Source organism: Ptychodera flava, unplaced genomic scaffold, assembly GCF_041260155.1.
Source record: "Ptychodera flava strain L36383 unplaced genomic scaffold, AS_Pfla_20210202 Scaffold_32__1_contigs__length_2955704_pilon, whole genome shotgun sequence".
NCBI lineage: Eukaryota > Metazoa > Hemichordata > Enteropneusta > Ptychoderidae > Ptychodera > Ptychodera flava.
In genome coordinates, this window is record NW_027248354.1 from 1,580,511 (window position 1) to 1,600,188 (window position 19,678).

Here is a 19,678-nt window from a genome sequence, read left to right on the forward strand (position 1 = left end):
TGCGACGAAATTGATTAATTGACACATAACTATAAGAGAGCTGCATTACATTTTGTACCGGTGTGTTTTCGAATATTGCCAATACACTCTCATTAACATTCACCAGGGGCATCAACGACATCAAAAATCGGCTCGGGGTGAAGTCAAGGTTGTTTAGCGACATTGCTTAGCAATGCAGAAACTTATTCTTGGAAACAGGACGGGAGCATAAGTCAGGGCCGGATTGAGCACAGTACCTATGGAAACCGGGTTATTTCTTACAAAATATGTGATTCGACTGCGTACTTCTTCTTTTGGCCTTGGACTTTCGCCGCCTTGCCCCAAACGTCAATCAGCAAACAAATCATAAGATAGTTCAGTCACATTAATCTGTACATTTTGATGCATAAATCTTTTGTGATTTATTGTTATTCTGACTACCTAACTCATACACCGGTAACTCCAACCTCCATCAAATCCCACATCAAGTTGTGGTGAACACCGAGCTCAGTTCCGCATGTGAAATCGCGACCGTGACACGATGATGATGAATTTCATAAAAAAGTGCTTATATTTCGCTTTTCCCGTCATAGGGGGGGGGGGGTGTGCCTACAGGTTGATAGTTATTATACCAGGCTGATTCCAAAGCTTATTCAGAAATTGAAACAGATACGATATCCAACTAAAAACCGTGTTTTATACAACTGATTCGTTATCTTTTCGCCTAGACCTTGTTGTGACATCCTTACTTCTGGAGCAACCTGGTTGAGCGCGGCCGAACTACAATATTTCTTCAATGTCTCAAAACATATTGCACCACGTTGGCGCATTGGACACGTCCTTGTATTTTCGTCAGAAACTAAATACAGTAGGTTTGGATATGACATCGGTTACAAATGATGGAATATTAAAGATTAAAATACTTTTATCGATCGACAAAAAAAAGAAAGAAAGAGAGGGTATGTTGAATCAAAGTCGGGAGACACGATACTTTCCACGAATTAATCAACAGTGAGCAACGACCATGAATATTTTATTCAACTTTTAAAATTTAGTTATCGACTTTCTTTGACACCCCGTTTTTTTTGGTTCGGAAATACTGTCTTCAGTCGTTTAGGTACCTCTTAGTATGACTGACACACGATTGCAGGCCTTACCCAAAGTTTTAATTAGGCCTAATTGCTGCTATTTTTTACTATTTTGAAAAAGACCTCGCCAAATATCCGGTTCAGCCAGGTGCAGCCAACGAACAATTCACTTTTACCTAAAGGGGTCCTTACTAATGATAAGGTATATAGTGTGCACGGCAAGCAATGTGAACTGACTAATTTTCAGTCGAGAGGGTAATTAATTCATAATTTGCCCTCCCACTAAAACTTTTTCGACCTACCCTGCCGCACTCAAACCCACTCCCCACTTATTTTTGCCCGTTTCCCCTCCCTACTATGAATTTTTGAAGCTGCCCTGTGGCGAAAAAAACTTGCCAATTTCCCCTGCCCTGGAAAAAAATTCCCTCAAAATGTTGTCATTCCTTTTCCCCTGCAGACATGAAAAGTTATAAGTACTAGCCCTGTGTCCCAATCCCAGACACACCATGACTCAACTTCCCCTGTCCCCGTTTTAAAAGTAGCTTTCTCTCTCCTCGTTTTTCGCCAAGCTCTGTCCCCAGGACAATCAACCGATATCTGCCTGCCCTACAAAACAAACACTAAAATTTGCTCCCCTGCCACTTAAAACATGTTCCCTGCCTGAGCAAAATTAAAATTTCCTCTGCCCTCAAAAATCGCCTCGGAACAGCTTTTTTCGATGTTCCTGTTCTGTGCACGGGTTTGGCACGTCTGTGTGCGTAACACAGAATATTCATGAGGATAATATTGCGTAAATACAATACAAGCCGCAGTCTGATAGCGCGGCAAAACTTGACCCTCTAGCCTGCTGCCCTTGAGTTTGTACATTTATCTGGTGTAAGACGAGCAATATTCTTGTCTAACGAGAGCGAAAAAATAACATTTTCTTCAAGATTGAGTAAAAAATGATAGTTATCATCAAATTCTTCGCAGTTCGTTTCGTGAATATTTGAAAACCTAAGGAGCCGTAAGCCATATTGGTCAAAGGTCAATCAGAAGACCCAGTGTGGTGTTGGCGTGGCGTCGCTTACACGTACCGCCAACAATGATCAAAATCTCCAGTCGTTCATCTTTTAGCGTTTACTGACATGTCCCGCCCGTGTTTAGGAATGTCTACAGTCTACCTTGAAATGCTGGACCATCTCGACGACTACGCTGTACGTTTTAATCTAGTACAACTGGAGAGTCGTCCAATCGTGTCGATGTCATGAACTTAGTTACGTTTAGAGCTACTACCAGAAGCTCAACGGTTCGACAAGCAGCAAGTTTATTCTCCGTTCAATCGGGACGAAACTCGACAACCCATTTTAGCAATTTGGACGGAAGAGGGCAACTCTTTTCGCACAAGCGAAAGGTCGACCCCTCGATCGCTGCTGAGTCCTGCATCAAGTGGACGGAGGTCGTGTAGGGTATACCAGGTACAGGTGTATAGTTAACTTGTCCTCTTTGTCTTATTCTTAACCAGCCATATGTAACCAGCCCAAGTGTCTTTTCTTACATACGTCTACCTTCTCGTATAAACGTGTGTTCAGCAATGTCTTTATCTTGCAAAAATGTCTAACGTTTGTGTTGTTTAAATCATCGATATTGCTGATAAAATTTCAATAAACAATGAACATCTAATTCCCAGGCAACTTCATGCTAATGTAACCTTTTCGTGGCGAGGGACTGTACAGAAATTACGGGGGGGGGTGTGTTAGGGTTCTGGTGTTGGTGTTGGTGTTTCGAAAATATAGAATAATCACCCTTCAAAAGTGTTTTCAAGAAAAAGATTGCCCCCAACTTTCATTTGTCCTTTGTGTCACAGTCTGATTTGATGTTTATTAATAACTGACGTAAAATTTCTTATTTGACCTTTGAACTTTCAAAGAATACCCTAAACCTTTAGAAACATGTAATCACTTGGGTGAAAGTCCAATAGCATATTTGTTGTTCACATCTGCTTTCAAACGCTATTCTCACCATCCGGTACTATTCGAAAAACCAAATTTCGTGCACCAACATTCACTAGTAACCAGCTCAGTCTAATTAAGTACATTAATATCAATAATCAAGCATCTATAAATACACAGATGTGGCTAGTTCTGTATTGAAAAATAAGATTTAATGGTTTCCTCATAGATACAATGTGAAGTGAATCACCGTCCCTCCACCCACCGGTCTGGAAACAGCTCCTGTTTCTTTGCTCCGAGCCGCGTTGCTGGTAAATATATCAATTACAAAAAATCTCTGAATCTCTGACACCTTAAATGTGACAAGTACGTGAATTTGCATTGATCAAAATATGCTAATTTTATCCAAAATGACCAGAATGCATGGCGATATTCACTACAGCGATTTTGCTGGATAAACTTGTCGAGACCAAAATATTTTGTAACATAAACGTTTTGATATTGAGGTGGGAGCCTCAAGGTTCTTTCACATTTTTATACATAAAAATTCATTTCTTTTCAAAGCTGTCGCGTACTCTTTTGGCCTCCAAAATAGAGCTTGCAAGGAATTGCTGCTAGACAACTGTATGCGACAGTATCCCTTAGTTACACAGCGGAGCTATATCGGCCGCTAGGTTTGAGTAATGTTAGAATGAAAATCGATTCCAGAAATTTTAGGAAGACTTACACCTCGCAATTCCCCATTTTCAAATATAGGTAATATTACTAAGGACATAGAACATACAATGTCTAAGTTGAAAACATTCAGCGCTCTGCATTATACATTAGACTACTCTGTGCACTTATGTGAAGATTTCAGTGCAGGTATGCACAGTATCCTCAGTGCTTGCATGTTTGGGCAAATATTTAATCACAGCACAATCTTTACCTTGTGCAAAATTGCACATACACCAAAATTATTTTCACAAACTTACTTCAGCTCTGAAGGATGTTGGCTTTTACTGCAGTAGGAAACCATACCTTTGTGAAACATATGATGAGTAAATTCAAATTTTAACAGTCATTTTGATTTTGGTAATATTCCTAAGGAACAGAACATGCAACGTCACAGGTGAAAACATTCACCTCTGTCAGTGTTCAATCTGGGATGTCAGAACAGGTGGTCACTGTAAACCCCTACTCCTGTCCCAAGGGGACCATTTTAGAAATTCGGGGGACATCAACACACATGTAAAACCCTTGAATCTTCTGTGGAAAATACTATATTCTGTCAACGTGGGATTTAAAGGGACATAAGCTGTAACTTGTTGCAAGTTTTTCAGTGTTCTGCTTCTGTATATCAACTACTGTGTCTGATCCTAAAAAGTTTGTCATGCTGAAATTTCAAGTATTCTTTTTGTCAACACAGCTTGTATGTGTGTAGTGATCATAGTTTATTGTTCACAAATGAATTCTAGTCCAGGCTTGAATGCAATTTTCAACAATACCGTAATTTCGTAGATTATACTCATTTAGGTTGTGTTGATATGCTAAATACTTGGCATTAAATTACGAATTAGGGATTCAATGCAGAAAGTGTAGGAAAACCACAAAACAAAAGTTCTGAAAAAATAGCCAAAAGATACAGCTTATGGAGCTTTAAATAAAGTATATATCAACTCTTAAACATACTGTTAACTTGTATGTATTTGGAAATTAATGATCATTGGTTCTGACCTAAGGGTTTTACATAGCGCTGTTTCCCTGGAAAATCAGATATGTCCGACCTAAAATATTGCTGTTCAAAACGATCATAGCTGGCCCTACATGGATGCTTGCCTTGCAGTGTTCAACCTTTGTATGGGTGGTAGACATTGCAGACGCTTCAATTTGAGGGCATGCCCCATCATCTTTGTCTAAAACAGGGGTGCATCAACTACTGGCATTAAAAATCCAAGTCGCAACTAGCCTATCGCCATTATGCACAGTCTATTTTGTCTTGTTTACATTCATTAGCCATGTCACATGCACACAGCTCTACCTACATCAGTCCTTTCTACCCAGCTTCTTAAGCACCACCTTATACACTCTCACAAACTTATTTCAACTTGAAAGTTAACCCTTTTCCTGCCAGACAGTATTAAGACTATTACTTCCCAATCAGCCAAGTCAGTAAAACGCGGTATTGAGCCCAAACATGGCGTTTTTTCACCTGCTTGGCTTGGCCTGTTATAGCATCTTTAGTCCAAAAAAATCAAGCTTACAATATTTATGTTTTCTACAGCCTTCAAATGTACAATATTATGTTAAAATACACCATATGGAATATGTTGTGTTTCATTAATTTTAACCATCTTGACCTGATGGTGAAATATGGACTTGGCAGAAAAGGGTTAGCGCATAAAATAATGCTTAAAGATACTGCTATTGGGGCTTTAAAAGGCCGTGAGCTGCAACACTGTGAAATTTGTCCAACCTCAAAGTACCTTCAATTTCTTCAGATATTCATTGCAATCTACAAATTGAACGATATATAGTCATTAACTGTGCCTCAACAGCATTTGCTTGTGGCAGAATAGACAAGAATTGAGCACATCTTTGTTAATTTTAAATTGCCCGCAATTTTCAAAATTTTGCCATAATAGGTGAAAACAAGAATTTTTCCTCTAAGTGGAGTGAATCCCTTTCCCTTCCTTTCAGTGGGTTGCACCATGTTGTATTTGTAAAGATTTAAATGTGTACATCCACCATTTACGCTGTTTATCATGTAGTTGCATGTAGGCAGCCATATTTGGGTGCGGCACCCATTTATTATTTGTCTTACAAGAATCTCCTCATGCAGTCCAACTCTGTGGATAATTATACTAGAGTAAACATCTCTGAGTTATGTAGAAATTTGCTATGAACTGATTTTAATCTAAATATAAAAATCATAAAAATAATGTCAAAAGTTGCAACTCATCTGCCTTAAAGTAAACATGAGAATAATTCTGATCTTACCTAAACATGGTATGTCATTTTATTTTGCATCACTTCATAATGATTTCCAACTTTCTAAATTAATGCAATTTCTGTATCAAATGAAATGTGGTCTTATTTTCAACATGAACATTTTGTATTATTGTATAACCATGGATGTAAAAAGAGTCAATCTTTCATCCATGCTTAGTGCAGTGGGAATCCGATGATGTCAAGCCTTTGTAGGCCATGGGAATGCTATTGTCTGATTCAAATGTGAATACCAATTGATAGTCAGATTAATATGATTATTCATTGTCATTATTGTCACATGAAATATGATGATTCATCATCTGTGTTTCAGATATTTTGATTTTTCACAGTAAGATTTTTAACTCTTTTATTTATATCCTTGCAAGTTGCAGGCCCCTTGGAGATGTTTATTAGGCACTGAAAAAGTAGGGAAAGGGTAGTGTCCCAAGGAAAGACAGAGTTACACAAAAAGGCATGCCAACAACAGGAGAATAAGAGAGGTATGTACTACAAAGTCTGCACTGATAATTTTTTAGTCTAAACCAGTGAACTTTGAAGGACAAGGTAACCAAAGCACCAGTGTTGGTGAATTATAGTACATGGTAGAACCATCATGACACAAGTAAAATCAATTTTACTTAGTTGAGCTTTGATATTTGGTTATACATTTGCAGAGCACCTAACAGCTTTAAGCGACAAAATCTGCCTTTTTAGCTCCGCTGTCAGAGACGCGGAGCTTATCCGATAGACTGATTGTCTGTCGTCGTCCGTCCGTCAACAATGGTCTTCTTCTCTGAAACCGCAAGTCAGATTTCTTTGAAATTTGGTATGGAGGTTCATAGGAGTGACCTCACTCAAGTTTGTTCAAATTGTGGTGAAATTTGCATAATTGTATTTTTGGGGCAATTTTCCTGTTTTTGGTCAAGAAATCTTCTTCTCTGAAACTTCAAGTCAGATTAATTTGAAACTTGGTATAGAGGTTCCTGGAGGTAACCCCAGTCAAGGTTGTTCAAATTGTGGTGAAATTTCCATAATTGTATTTTTGGGGCAATTTTTCCTGTTTTTGGTAAAAAAGTCATCTTCTCTGAAACCGATCGTCGGATTGCTTCGAAATTTGATGTGCAGTTTACTTAGGGTAACTTAGCTTTGCAATTTGTAATACAGGTTCCTACCGATGAACTTCATGATATTTATTGAAATTATGATGAAATCTGCAATTTTGTTATTTATGGGTAATTTTTGCCATTTTTGGTCGAAAATGTGTTTCTCAAAAAGTACTGGTCTGATAGCTTTGAAATTCGATATGCAGGTTCCTACAGAATAACTAAATTTGATATTTTGACATTATGATGAAATCTGCAATTTTGTATAATTTGGGGCAATTTTTGCCATTTCTGTTAAAAATTTTTTTCTCAAAAACTGCAAGTGGATAGCTTGATATTTGGTATACAGGTTCCAAGGGATTATTGTAATATGTGATATACTGAAATTATGGTGAAATCTGCAATTTTTATTTTGGGGGACAATCATTGCCATTTTTGGTCAGAAAATTTTATTCTCTAAAAACTACTCGTCAGATAGCTTTAGTGGACGTGTTCTTTGGAATGATCCGAATCTTCAATTGTATATTTTTGCAGATATTTTAGCCTCTTTTTTCTGGCCATTGAAATGAGCTATCAAAGATTTCCACCTTCTTCACCAACATGTGTCAAAAATAGTTATTCTCTACATAAACACAGCGGAGCTATATCGGCCGCTAGGTCGCTTGTTAACCTTCCCTTGAAGATACAGATGTAATCGATAGTTATGCAGCTTATTCAATGTCAAATTTTGAGATCACAATGAAATGTGTAAACCCTGCAAATTATTTTAGAGAAACATACAGATAAAGTATCGCCCAAAGCTTCGCTTTTTTAGCCTCATTATCGTTTCCGTATCGTTTCCGCATCGCCCAACCCCAAATCCAACATCGCTCACTCGGTTGTTTGGTATCGTTTCCGTATCGTTTCACTAGCGCATCGCCTCATTCACGGAACTCAAAGACATCGGATATGAGATATCGGGCATGAAAAGTCGATGTCATTTCGTCAAAAGTCATCGAAAATTGAGAATATAGACAAGATTTCATCTAGTTGAAGGTAAATGATCGGTTAATAATCATGAATTTGAACGTCTTGGACGATGTGGGTACGTGATTTAGAGTGATTGGCGCGGCGTGACATATGTAGGCCTACTCAGATTTATACCGTATGCGCACGGTGCGATAGTTTGCCTAAAATTAATTTTATTTTTGATGGATAATTGGTTGCGGAGTGTAACTCTATAGTATGAATTGCGTAGCAATTATTGAAACACTTGGAAGTTCCCGCTATCAGAGTGTTATCAATGTGTTGTGACTAAAGGTCACGGACTTCCTCTACATCATAATTTATTCACGTCAATCGGGTTTAAAGGTCACTGTGTAAAGCGTTAGGAGAATTCATGGCGGCATCACTATATGTGTTAACCTAGTATATGATACACTGCAGTTATTATTTTAGCAATTCTCCTTACTTTGTACGGCCAGTTTTTCTTGTGCGCTTTCAAGGACGTACATGTATTTAAGCTTAAAAATACTAATTTCAGTCATTTAAAATGGTCATCCGCACACAGTACCACACATTTCTGGGTTTCTAGTCAGTGGAAAAGTTGTCCCACGTCACTTTTTGACACTTGTCTCATCGGGCAACCCGTACTGGTGTTTCAGTTGCAGTTGCCCAAACGCGACTTTCACTTGCAACCATTAATGTCTGTCCCTTGTAGAGTGCTATCTTGTTACAAAAATGATCGCAAATAAAACGGTATACAAACTTCATATCAAATAAAAGCAATTCGTAAAAGAAGCGCATTATAATCACAATATGTTTCAACTTTGTTCCCATTTTTGTGTGTTGAAGCAACATTTCATGATGGATAATGTTGGACATATGGGGTTGGACACATGTATTTGATCTTTCATTTTGTATACCTTTACTCTCAAAAACATGGGCAATGCCAGGCAGCGAAATTTCCGAAGGCGGCAATTTTGCTGTTGCATTTTTGAGTGAATAATATGCCGTGGCCAATTGGGACCATGACATTGACTTGATACGATGCAGTGGCGATGTTTAGGCTGATACGATGCGGAAGCAATGCAAGGCTGATACAGAGGCGGTAATGAAACGATATAGAAAATAAACAAACTGAGGCGACAGCAATGTCGGAAACGATACAGAGGCGATCTGAGGCGAAGTTTTATGCCATACTTTATCTGTAGTGTTGAAACAACTTAAGGGGCTCTTAGATTGAGTTCAAAACACAAATGTACATAACATACAATAATAGCATAGTCAAACTCAGGATGAGCTTTTAACACTTTTAACAGCTTTTAACTGGCCAAAATATTGTTGAAGGAATCCATGAAGTGTATTTTATGAACCTTGCCAGGGAACACAACTTTGAAACAATATCACAAGACAAACTCATGTCCAAGAGTTTGTTGCAAATTTAATATTGAAAGATGAAACAAGCTTATGCTCTGATAACATGTTCCAGATTACACGATGTGCTAAAAAACCATAGTTTTATCTTTTATTAACATTATACGAAACTGTTTTTGGAACAACCAACTGTGTGCAAGAAAACTCTTGCCTTATTTCACAAAATGTAACTTAATATACATTTTTTCATAAAAACATTTTGCATAGTCAAAACAGCTTCAGTGTTGCACCCGCAACAAATTTCTCAAAGATGTTAGGTGCCCTATAGTTGAATGTTGCAATATTACAAAATATTCATAAAAACAAGTGCATAACATAAAAAGAAAAGTAGATGAGGTTACATTTGTAGATGAAATCGACATTACTTCATCCAATTATCCCAAATTAGTTCCCATCGTGTTATATGTACTCTAAATAATGCATGATATTGAAAAATCATTTGAAATGGTAATTGACAATGAGTCTCCTTCAAAGTATTTTTTCAAAATTTTTATTTTTAGTAGTCTACAGTTTTCTCTACACATGTGAGCTATGCCTGGCTTGACTAGGGAATCTCTGTTGGTACAAATCAGAATGAATCATGGGATATTTGTAGTATGGGTTGGGGTCTTTGCATAGTTAGCACTATTAGATATACAGAGTCAACAATTTTGTCACAATAATTGTACAAATGTACTAATGGGTTCAAATAAAATTTAACAAAGCAAAACTTACTTTAGTTGAGGGTTATGTAAATTGACAGTTCCATTCTGATGTGCTCAAAGGTCTTTGGACAAGGATGCCAATGTTAAAATGATACATGAATTTCCTTATGTTCCTAAGCATAGGTGGAATGGAAGGCAACATAATATGTTCAAATCAGTAATAAGTCATGATACCAGAGTTGATCTTAAAATATCAAATGTACCATATTGTTAGTTATGACAGTGACTTTAAGTATTATGCCATCATTTATCTCACTCTTTGCATTATTTTAAATAACCATCATTTATCATTTCTACCTACAGATTTTAAAGAGGAGAAGTGCAGTGATCAATGCAGATGAGAAGGGTTTCTGGAATGATGTAACTGCAGACCTGATGTCTGATGAGGAGGTCCATTAGCTGGAAGGATAATTGCCTCCAGGCCTTCTTGGCGATCTGACAAACTAAACGTTTTGATAGGATAGACACACTCAATCAGCGAATGCGTAATTCAACACACTACATACTGCAGAGGAAGTATGGCAGAGCCAGTGAGAGACCACCTGATAAAAACAGTTCAGTGACAATTGTGTGAGACAGAACAGTGATGCATAGCTTTTCTGAGTAATTATCCATCATCCCTCTGTTGGTCAACAACTGATTTGTTCTCAATTTTAATTGCTTTACTTGAAAAGTAGTACACAGAGCTGGTGTTGTAAGTTCAGTGAAATATAAAGTCATTAGCTGGCACAGGTCAGTTACACCAGAAAAGTTTAGTATAACCAAGGCATAACTTACAAATACTTCACAAGTACATCTTTGAAGTACTGCTGAAATTTGTCACTTTGACGTATCTGGATTTGTGCCCTCAAGAATTTATCAAGGTGCAGTTACAGTGTTTAAACATACTGAAACAAATGTGAGCCACACCGTGTTACTGATGGTATTTTTCTATTTCTTGTCCAAAATTTCTCTGAAATTGCTTGTCGATTGCTTTGAAATTTTAAATGCAGGTCTCTTAGGATAATATAATTGAAGCAGTAATCAGTTTGTCCTGAGATATGCAATATTGTGTTTTTCAGAGCAATTTTTCCTACTTTTTTAGATTTTGATGAACTGAACAAAAGCTACAATTTAACAGTGCACATACATGTATGTGATAAGTAGAGTTAATTAAACATACACTACAAAAAAAATTCACCATGTGACAGTTCCTGCACAGGCCCTGATACAAACTGTGTTACAGGTCTGTGTCAGCAAATACAGAAGGAGTTCTATCAGGGGCTGATGCACATGTCTGTATCAAGTACTGTAAACCCATGGCTGTATTTCTACCATTACAGCACCTGTACACAGTGCTGTGAACACTGATCTCTAACAGGGTCTGAAATTTTTCAGTGTTCAAACAATAACATTTCTTTCTGCTTCTATCATCAAAATTTGCCAATTTTTACAACAAATTTACACCCTGAAATCCATCCAAATTTTCAGGCCCTGTAGCTGACACACCACTGTGCGCACGCCGGTGGTTCAGTGCTGCAATTATAGGTCTTGATACATTTAGAATTTACAGCATTGTATACAATCCTGTACCACCATGAATCAGAATTTACACAACCCTAAAATCTGACAGGTTTTTACTCGTCTTGCAAAAAAGGTTATTTCTCTGGGCCTGTTACAGGTAATGATTATCCTCTGTTACAGGCATGTGTCTGCCTTTTCTTGCTGTGTAGATAGCTTGTCAGTGCTTCATATTCAATCAAGAAACTCTTGAAATGATTTTTTATTCCTATATTTAAAGGTACACATAGTTGATCTTGTAATTTGGTGAATTACACAGTCATTAGCTGACACATCTCAATTGACACAAATTAAATGTACAAAACTTAGGAATACTACACATGTATATCTTTTAGCGTATGCCAAAATTTACAGCATACTGTAAAGAGCATTAATTTTCACCAGGATTTAATTTCACTATTTTGCTGTTTGGGACACATGATTCACTGTGTTTTATTTTCACAGATCAGGCCGTGAAATAATGAATTCTATTATAATTTAAAATTGTCATATGGGTTTAATTGAGCAGATTTTTAGTTGCTTGTTGTATTTTGGGTTATTTTCCTGTTTTTGTTTAAAATAATTTCTCTGAAACAGGTCAACAGATTGCTTCAAAATTTTGTATACAGGTCAATAGGGATGATAATGGTAAGATATCAAATTGTTCTGATGAACCATATTTCTCCCTGTTAGGCTCAGGCATATTTAACAGTGACTGCATTAATTGATATTAGAGTTATCAAGGCTATGGAAATTCTTTTTTACAGTATTGAAGATAACTTTGAATGTGTCTCAGGAAAATTGTTCTGAATGTTTTTTGTCTGTATTTTTTATTTATTTTACTAACATTTACACATTCCTTTGGAATAAAGAAGAATCATTTACAGTGATCTTGGATTTGTGTATCTAAATTGCAGTATAGTTTTCAGATGCAATCTGTACTCTATTTTGCTGTAGAAAGCATCATTACATTGGTGTCTTCACTTGTAAAAAGAGTACTCATTGCGTATACACACACACACACACACACACACACACACACACACATATATATATATATATATATATATATATATATATATATATATATATATATATATATATATATATATATATATATAGTGTATGTGATGCCTGTATGAGTAGAAATACATGAGTCAAAAGCTACAAAGCATTACTGTTATTTGAGGACCCACCCCCACACCCCAGTTCCCCCGAAGCCAGTGTTGGATAATTATGTAAAAATTGGTGAATAATAAGTATGGATATATGCGGCAACTGTCCCTCCCATTATTATGTAATCAATCAAGCCAAAAGTACTGGTCCCTTGATTCTCTATAAATTAGAGAATCCAGTAGTATCCTGAAATACATATATAATGGATAACACGTGAATCCAGCAGAATCCTGCAATGGATTAAGCAATGGATTCTGTTCCGTATCCGACAGAATCCATTGACCACCAGAATCCACTGGCATACATAATGTATATTGTAGTATTCTGGTGGATTCTTGAAGTATCCAGAACAATATACAGAAGAATCCTCAATGGATTTTTCACTTTTGGCACAGTGTACCGGTTAGATAAGTAGCCCCTAATTGACTAATCTGTTGACACCAGTTAGTGTTTGACAAGCCTGCAGCTACTGTTCCCAGGCCCTGGGACGGCTAACCAACCAGATCAACACAAACCAAACCCATGGTAAAATAGTAAAGTAAACAAAATTGTGTCACAGATCATGAGTTTGGTTCTATTACCCTCTCACCGTCCCCTCTAAAGATGCCCAAATTAACGCAATTCAACTATAGACAGTAGAGGGAGCCCACTCTACTGTTTATGATAACAAATCGCGGTTTAGTAGTTGTTAGAACATCTATCATGTGATAAAGATTTCAGGAGCCATCGACGTCGTGGCCATTCCATAGCTAGTTTCGTTTGTCGGACCACGCGGATGTTCACTTTCCTGTCTCAAGTCTGAAATTTATGCATGTGCGTCAATGGACAAACGTATTCACTTTATTGCCAAATTGGGCGTTAAAAACCCAGCGTACTCAGTTTGTACTGACCCAATATTACTGTTGAACGCTACATGATTTTATCACAAAATACGATCGAAATTCAAAATCGTCGAAGTAAATAAGAAAATAACGCCAACGATATAAAATAGAGAGGTCAATCACGAAATTTTACAATAGACATCTTAATATGTGCATGACGGTAGAAGAGACTGCTTCAAAGGATGGTCACCCATTAATTAGAGTATTATTTTGAGGTCCCGACATCGACTAATTCTTCATCAGGTATTTCTATGCCGTAAATCACAAATTAAAACATATTGAATATGGGAATCATGTAAAAAATCAACAAGGTCGCAGTTACAAGCTACCTGTGAAAGGTCGCGATCGACTACTATCGATGGAGGAAGCGTGTCGCCCTTGAACAGAAATAATTATATTACTTTTGTGAAAGGCATGTAAAAATTAAGAGAAAATAGCTTCAGGTCATAAGGACCTGCACCAAGCCAAAGCTTCAGGTCCTTACAGAAAACTGCCGGTCCTCAATAAATGCAGTTGTTAACGACCATTAAAGTCAACTTCTCCACCGATACTATGCTTTTGAATGTTGTAAGATTTGTTTTCGTCGATTTTGCATGCGCAATTTCAATTTCTAAAAATGCGGACAAATATTAATTTTTGCATATTAATAAGAACAGTGACGTAAAGTTATTAAAATGACTCTGAAAAGTTTGACAGACCTCGATACTGCTGAAAACCATCGACACAATCAGTTAATGATACCGTAAAATCTTAAAAGACGTAATTTTTGCGACATTTAGGCCTACAGTCCATGATGACGCTGAGTTTTGCCTGCCTGTCGTAAAACGGTATACATCGAAACAATTTGAAGCCCTACTCTCGGCCTCTGAGAGTATAGACGACAGACAGTGCAACTCGACAAAACTGTCAATGATAAGGTCGCTCTGTTTTATAAAATGCACACTTGTTATCACGATATGTCGTGGTAAGAGTCGGCCTTGTGAACTTTGGTTAAAGACCAACGAGCGAGCAAGATGTTCTAGCGGTCCACAAACAAACGCAGCGAAACTTGAACTTGACTGTCGACTGCAGGTAGTGCAATTGGGCTGTCGTGTAACATCTAGTCCTTGTTCAAAACTTGAGGTAAACAAATACCTCCATGTTCAAAACCAAATATGTTTAGTCAACAGCACTGTTCTCGTAGTAGGTTTTTGTCTTAAACTCTTCTGTGAACCGTTTATGTTTTTAACGCTTCAATGAAAAATCAAAGCAAAGAAAATAGAGTCAGTTTGATAAAAGAAGGGCTGTATTATGTACATTTGTGTACATTTAAATTCCGAACACTTAAAGTGTGGAACTAGTGAAGTAGTACTGGGTGTTGTTATCATATGACACAGGCATATGCTAACATTACCAGGGTTACACTCTCTAGACGAGTATTTATTATAATATTGTGTCACATAGTTGCACCAAAATCAATCCATTCCATCATTGCTAGAATCTGCATGCACGGACGTAATTCATACTGATCTGAATGTAATCAGTTGCACCGTGCTATGCGCGTCGATCGGGGGGTTAGACTTTTTGTACATGTAAAAAGTCGCAAGACAAAAAAATACTATGTTGCGACATTGTCAACTCCCACCACCCCCGGTCTGGTGTACCATAGAGATCAAATTCCCCACTACCAGGACACGAAGTGCGATCAATATTCCCTGTTGCCCCGCACTCCCACGGTGGAAACATTGATAGGTGCATGACATTCAAGTCTGAATCGCTGATTCAGAGTCAGTCATCATCTGCACTGTTACAGGTCTTCATCATCTGCATCTGTACAGGTCTTGACGGAGAAATTTTCATCATTTATTCCAAATTTCAGTCGGTCATAAGGACCGACATGTTGCCAAAAACCTTCGGCCCGACGAGAAATCTGTCGGTCTCGGACCGTCGGACCGACGTTAATTTCGCACACTGCTTATAACTGAATGCGTCATTCTAAAATCGTGAGGTTCGAGTCTTGTACAAGTAAAGAAATACGTGAACTTCAGTCAAACAGTTGAATATCGCGTTTTCTGATATGTTGAATCGAGCATTCGTCGTTCTTCGGTGGCGACTGGCCGTTGAACTACTATAATAACGATGATAGACAACCCAGCAGCACGCTGTTTGTCCGCGTGATTACAGGAAAAAGCAGTTGGTGATTCGAAAAAAGCACTTTCGTGGTTGTTTAAGTTTTTTCAAGTTCATGGAAATAATTCTATTATTTTCTATTTTGGTTTCTTTAAATTTATTGCATAAGTGTATAATTACCTTATTCAATATCGTTTTCAAGCTATACTGACATGAATTTGTGCTGTGAAATATCGCATACTTTTCAATCGAGATTTACTTCGACCCTGGACTTCGACTCATTTCATAAGCAGTCCGCCAATGACAAATTATGTCTGCTCTATATAACTGTTCGTGATAGAGGGACCGTGGTCTGCTCTATAAGAGCGCCGGTACAAATTGAAAAACAAATGCTAGGTCAACATTGTGTTTACATTGTAAATCACAGCATCATTCTAATGTAATATAGCAAAACTTTACGTGCGTTACCCGTATCACGTTCCCTCTTTACCCGCATATAATTTACATAACAATAAGCTTTTCCAAACCGGGCAGAGCAGACACTGGTGCGATATTTTGTCGCTTTAAAAGTTCGAACTATTGGCATATTATTTCTAATTTCTACTGAGAGGCATGTTGCTCGCTCAACTGTCGAAACAAAAAGACGTCGCAACCATTCTCACAAAGGCAGAAATTTTTTGGTGACGTACAGGAACGTAATGTTCATTGCATGCTTTAAACCGTACAGTATAAAGCGGGAACAGTTTTGATTGCCAGACTTCACTGGGCATATCACTGTGTATGCAGACATAAAAGTCCATCTGACATTTTTATCGTCAGTCGCAATTAGTTCGGAGCGGGATCGATTTTGAATGTCGGACTTCATTAGGTGCAGACGAACATGTAAAGTGTTATCAGAAAAAGACGTAATTTTTGGATTTTCGGAGTAGGCCTAGTTTGATTGAGACGGGGTCAGTTTGAATGTCAGACTATACTTTGCATAGAGACCACGTCAATTCGAGAAAAAAAGCAAAAAACCTGTTGTGTTACTTCGACGCGACGGTATTTGATAATTAAACGTGCATTAACCTAAACGCAGGCATATTTTATTACCTAGTGATAATGTCGATCGGGAATGACAATTGTTCAAAGAAAAGTTCCGAGAAAAATAAAATAAATAAATAAATAAAATAAATTACGGAAAACTACCGATTTTTGGAGCCTTCGTTTCGGCACGTCGCCAGAGCTAATGGCTTTACCAGGCAAAACAATGACGATGAGTCATTACTGAGATCGGACGTGTCCTAATTCATAAGATAAGCTTGCCTACGTTCCCCAGATACATCGGACTAATGTTTATTGTTCACAAGTTGTGAGAAGTAATCTAATAAATGACTAGAACCGTCAAGCACCGCAAAGCGGCTAGTTCATCCTCCAACCACAACTATCGGTATTTTCGAGGTATAGCTTAAACTTACTTGTATAATTAGGGTTATCATACGAAGTTTGGAGGGTACCGACTGATGTTTCCGTATTTTGGCAAGTAGCGCAGCAACTTTATCGTGCCTTCAACAAACAGGTTTTTGAATTGCTCTGAGCTCCGGTCAGAGGGTGGAGATTCCAAACCAAAGCAAGGTCATTCGAACGTAATGTAAAACACAGTCCTCCACGACGATACCCTGGCAACGTTTGCCGATAGGGTCCGAGGAGCGGTCGGCATATTTTTTCGCGTACAATCCGGGGGAGTTCAAAAGAGTTCTTGGGGGATGTCGCCCGATCGACTGTCAAATTGTATGACATCGCAACCATTTCCAAAATAAAACGACACTGAAACCCTTGGTGAGGTACGTGAACGTAATCTTTATTCACCGTGATTACGTTCAGATGCTATGATGAAGGCATAAGCTTACAACGCGAACTTTACCGAGTTTGACCATGGTTGACCGATGTGTAAAACACAATCACTGCATCAGAAAAAGATGTTCGTTTTTTTCGGCTCCAATTAGTCGGAGTAGGTACAATTTTGGATGTCGGACTTGAGCAGATATGCTAAATATATTCAGAAACGGACATAATAATTTGGTGTTCTGCATCATAGGTTGGGATTCTGGGAACAGTTTTTGAATGTCAGACATTGTATTGACCGATATAATATACCAGAAAAAGTCGTGGTTTTTGGTAGTTTTTTCGACCCTAATTTCATTCAGAGCAGGATCGAAGAATTTTGAGTGTGGAACTTTGTTGCATGTCGACTCACATGTAAAATGTTAACAGAATTGGACGTATTTTGGGGTTTTGAGGTCGTAATATTAAGTTGGATGGAGAACAGTTGTCTCTAACGGGTATGGATAAGCTTAGACGTGAAACATACCGGTAAAACAGGTAGTTTTTGGCCGCAATGCGTTTTGAGCGGAGACACTTCCGTATGTCGAAAACTGACTTATTGGACTAGGCTTCAACCACCGTCCCTCCTGGGTGGAGGGACGGTGCTTCAACAAACATTATTGTTACGGTTTATTGTTGACAGGTGGGAGTGATCATGGGTTTTCGAGAAGCCCAACAACGTCACTATGTAAATTACGCAACGCTGTGTCATTCAAGGGTTTATGCAAATAGGAATGCAAATGTGTCCACAATGTTTACAAAAGCTCCCCGATTTGACCGGGATAGCCACGTGCATATGTTTTGAATTTTAACAATCGTGTATTACACGGAAACAATTACTTATTATGAATGAGCGACACAGCTCAATGATGGCCTTGATTTCAAGGCGTATTCTCTGAGAATTTCGAAAATTTGACAGAAAAATGACCAATTTGGTATTTATCTACCTTAAGACATAAGATAAACGATGGCACGCGAACTGGCCCACAATGTTCATTTTTGTTAAAATCTAACACATTTCCGAGTATGTTATGGTTTCAAACTTATCGTCCACTCAAAGGCTATATATTACACGGATTCAAAATTTATCATAAAACAAAAAATGACCAAAATCACTCAAGGAAGGTGGGTGTACCCCTTAAAACTACTTTTGTGCCCTTATCAGTTAGGATTCCTATCCAAATTTCTACGAGGTGAAAATCGCATTGCGGAGACGGCTAATGTCACAATTATTTCAAATTTCATGAAAAAAGTACGTTTCCGCCAGAAAATGAACCGTCTACCTGGCAGTTTGTGTATTCACATAAATTAGTGTGATGGCAGGTTAGCCTATGACGTCGGACTGTCAAGTACGGTTTCTTTCAGTTGCCGGGAGGTGCTAACTGATCCTCGTTAATTGGGATTAGCTGATAAACAAAGGCTTGTTCCAGATCGATTATTCTCTTTTGTTCACTCGCCAGTTCCTTTCCATGATGGGTAGACTGGGAAACTACTCAGAGATTCGTAAATGTAGCGATTTTGTCGGGTGGTAATACGGTTTTAACAAACGACCCAGTACTTCTTTACAGTGTAAATGTTTTGCCTGTTTTAGATTAGCCAAGATACGAAGCCCTCCTACTGATTCCGGCAGTACGTATGTAGTGTTCACTCAAAGGGGTTTGTTAGCGTATCGAGCCCGATACCGTTTTCATGTGCCGATATCTGATTAATCAACTCGACAACATATCCGATAGCCAAAAAATCTCCACTTACTCAAGTTTTCACGTCCGTCGTTGTTTCTTTATCCGCACGTCAGTGTCTTTTGTACTGAACAATGTAATATCGTATAGCGCAGTTACCTCCATGATCATATTTTAATTTTGCAGTCAGTGTTCGCATTTTCAAAGCTTGCTCTTCTTGAACGATTGACACAGTGACAAT

At 38.0% G+C, this 19,678-nt stretch overlaps 1 long non-coding RNA gene across 2 annotated transcripts; it reads left to right on the forward strand.

The window, feature by feature from the left end:
- Window positions 1–2,514: 2,514 nt before the first annotated feature.
- On the forward strand, window positions 2,515–10,585 carry LOC139127518 (uncharacterized). Of its 2 annotated transcripts, none has more exons than XR_011551042.1 (3): window positions 2,515–2,530; window positions 6,355–6,468; window positions 10,494–10,585. It is a non-coding gene; the product is annotated as an uncharacterized lncRNA (long non-coding RNA). The 2 variants fall into 2 exon arrangements; XR_011551041.1 differs by lacking the exon at window positions 2,515–2,530 and adding an exon at window positions 2,983–3,309.
- The last annotated feature ends 9,093 nt before the right edge of the window (window positions 10,586–19,678 follow it).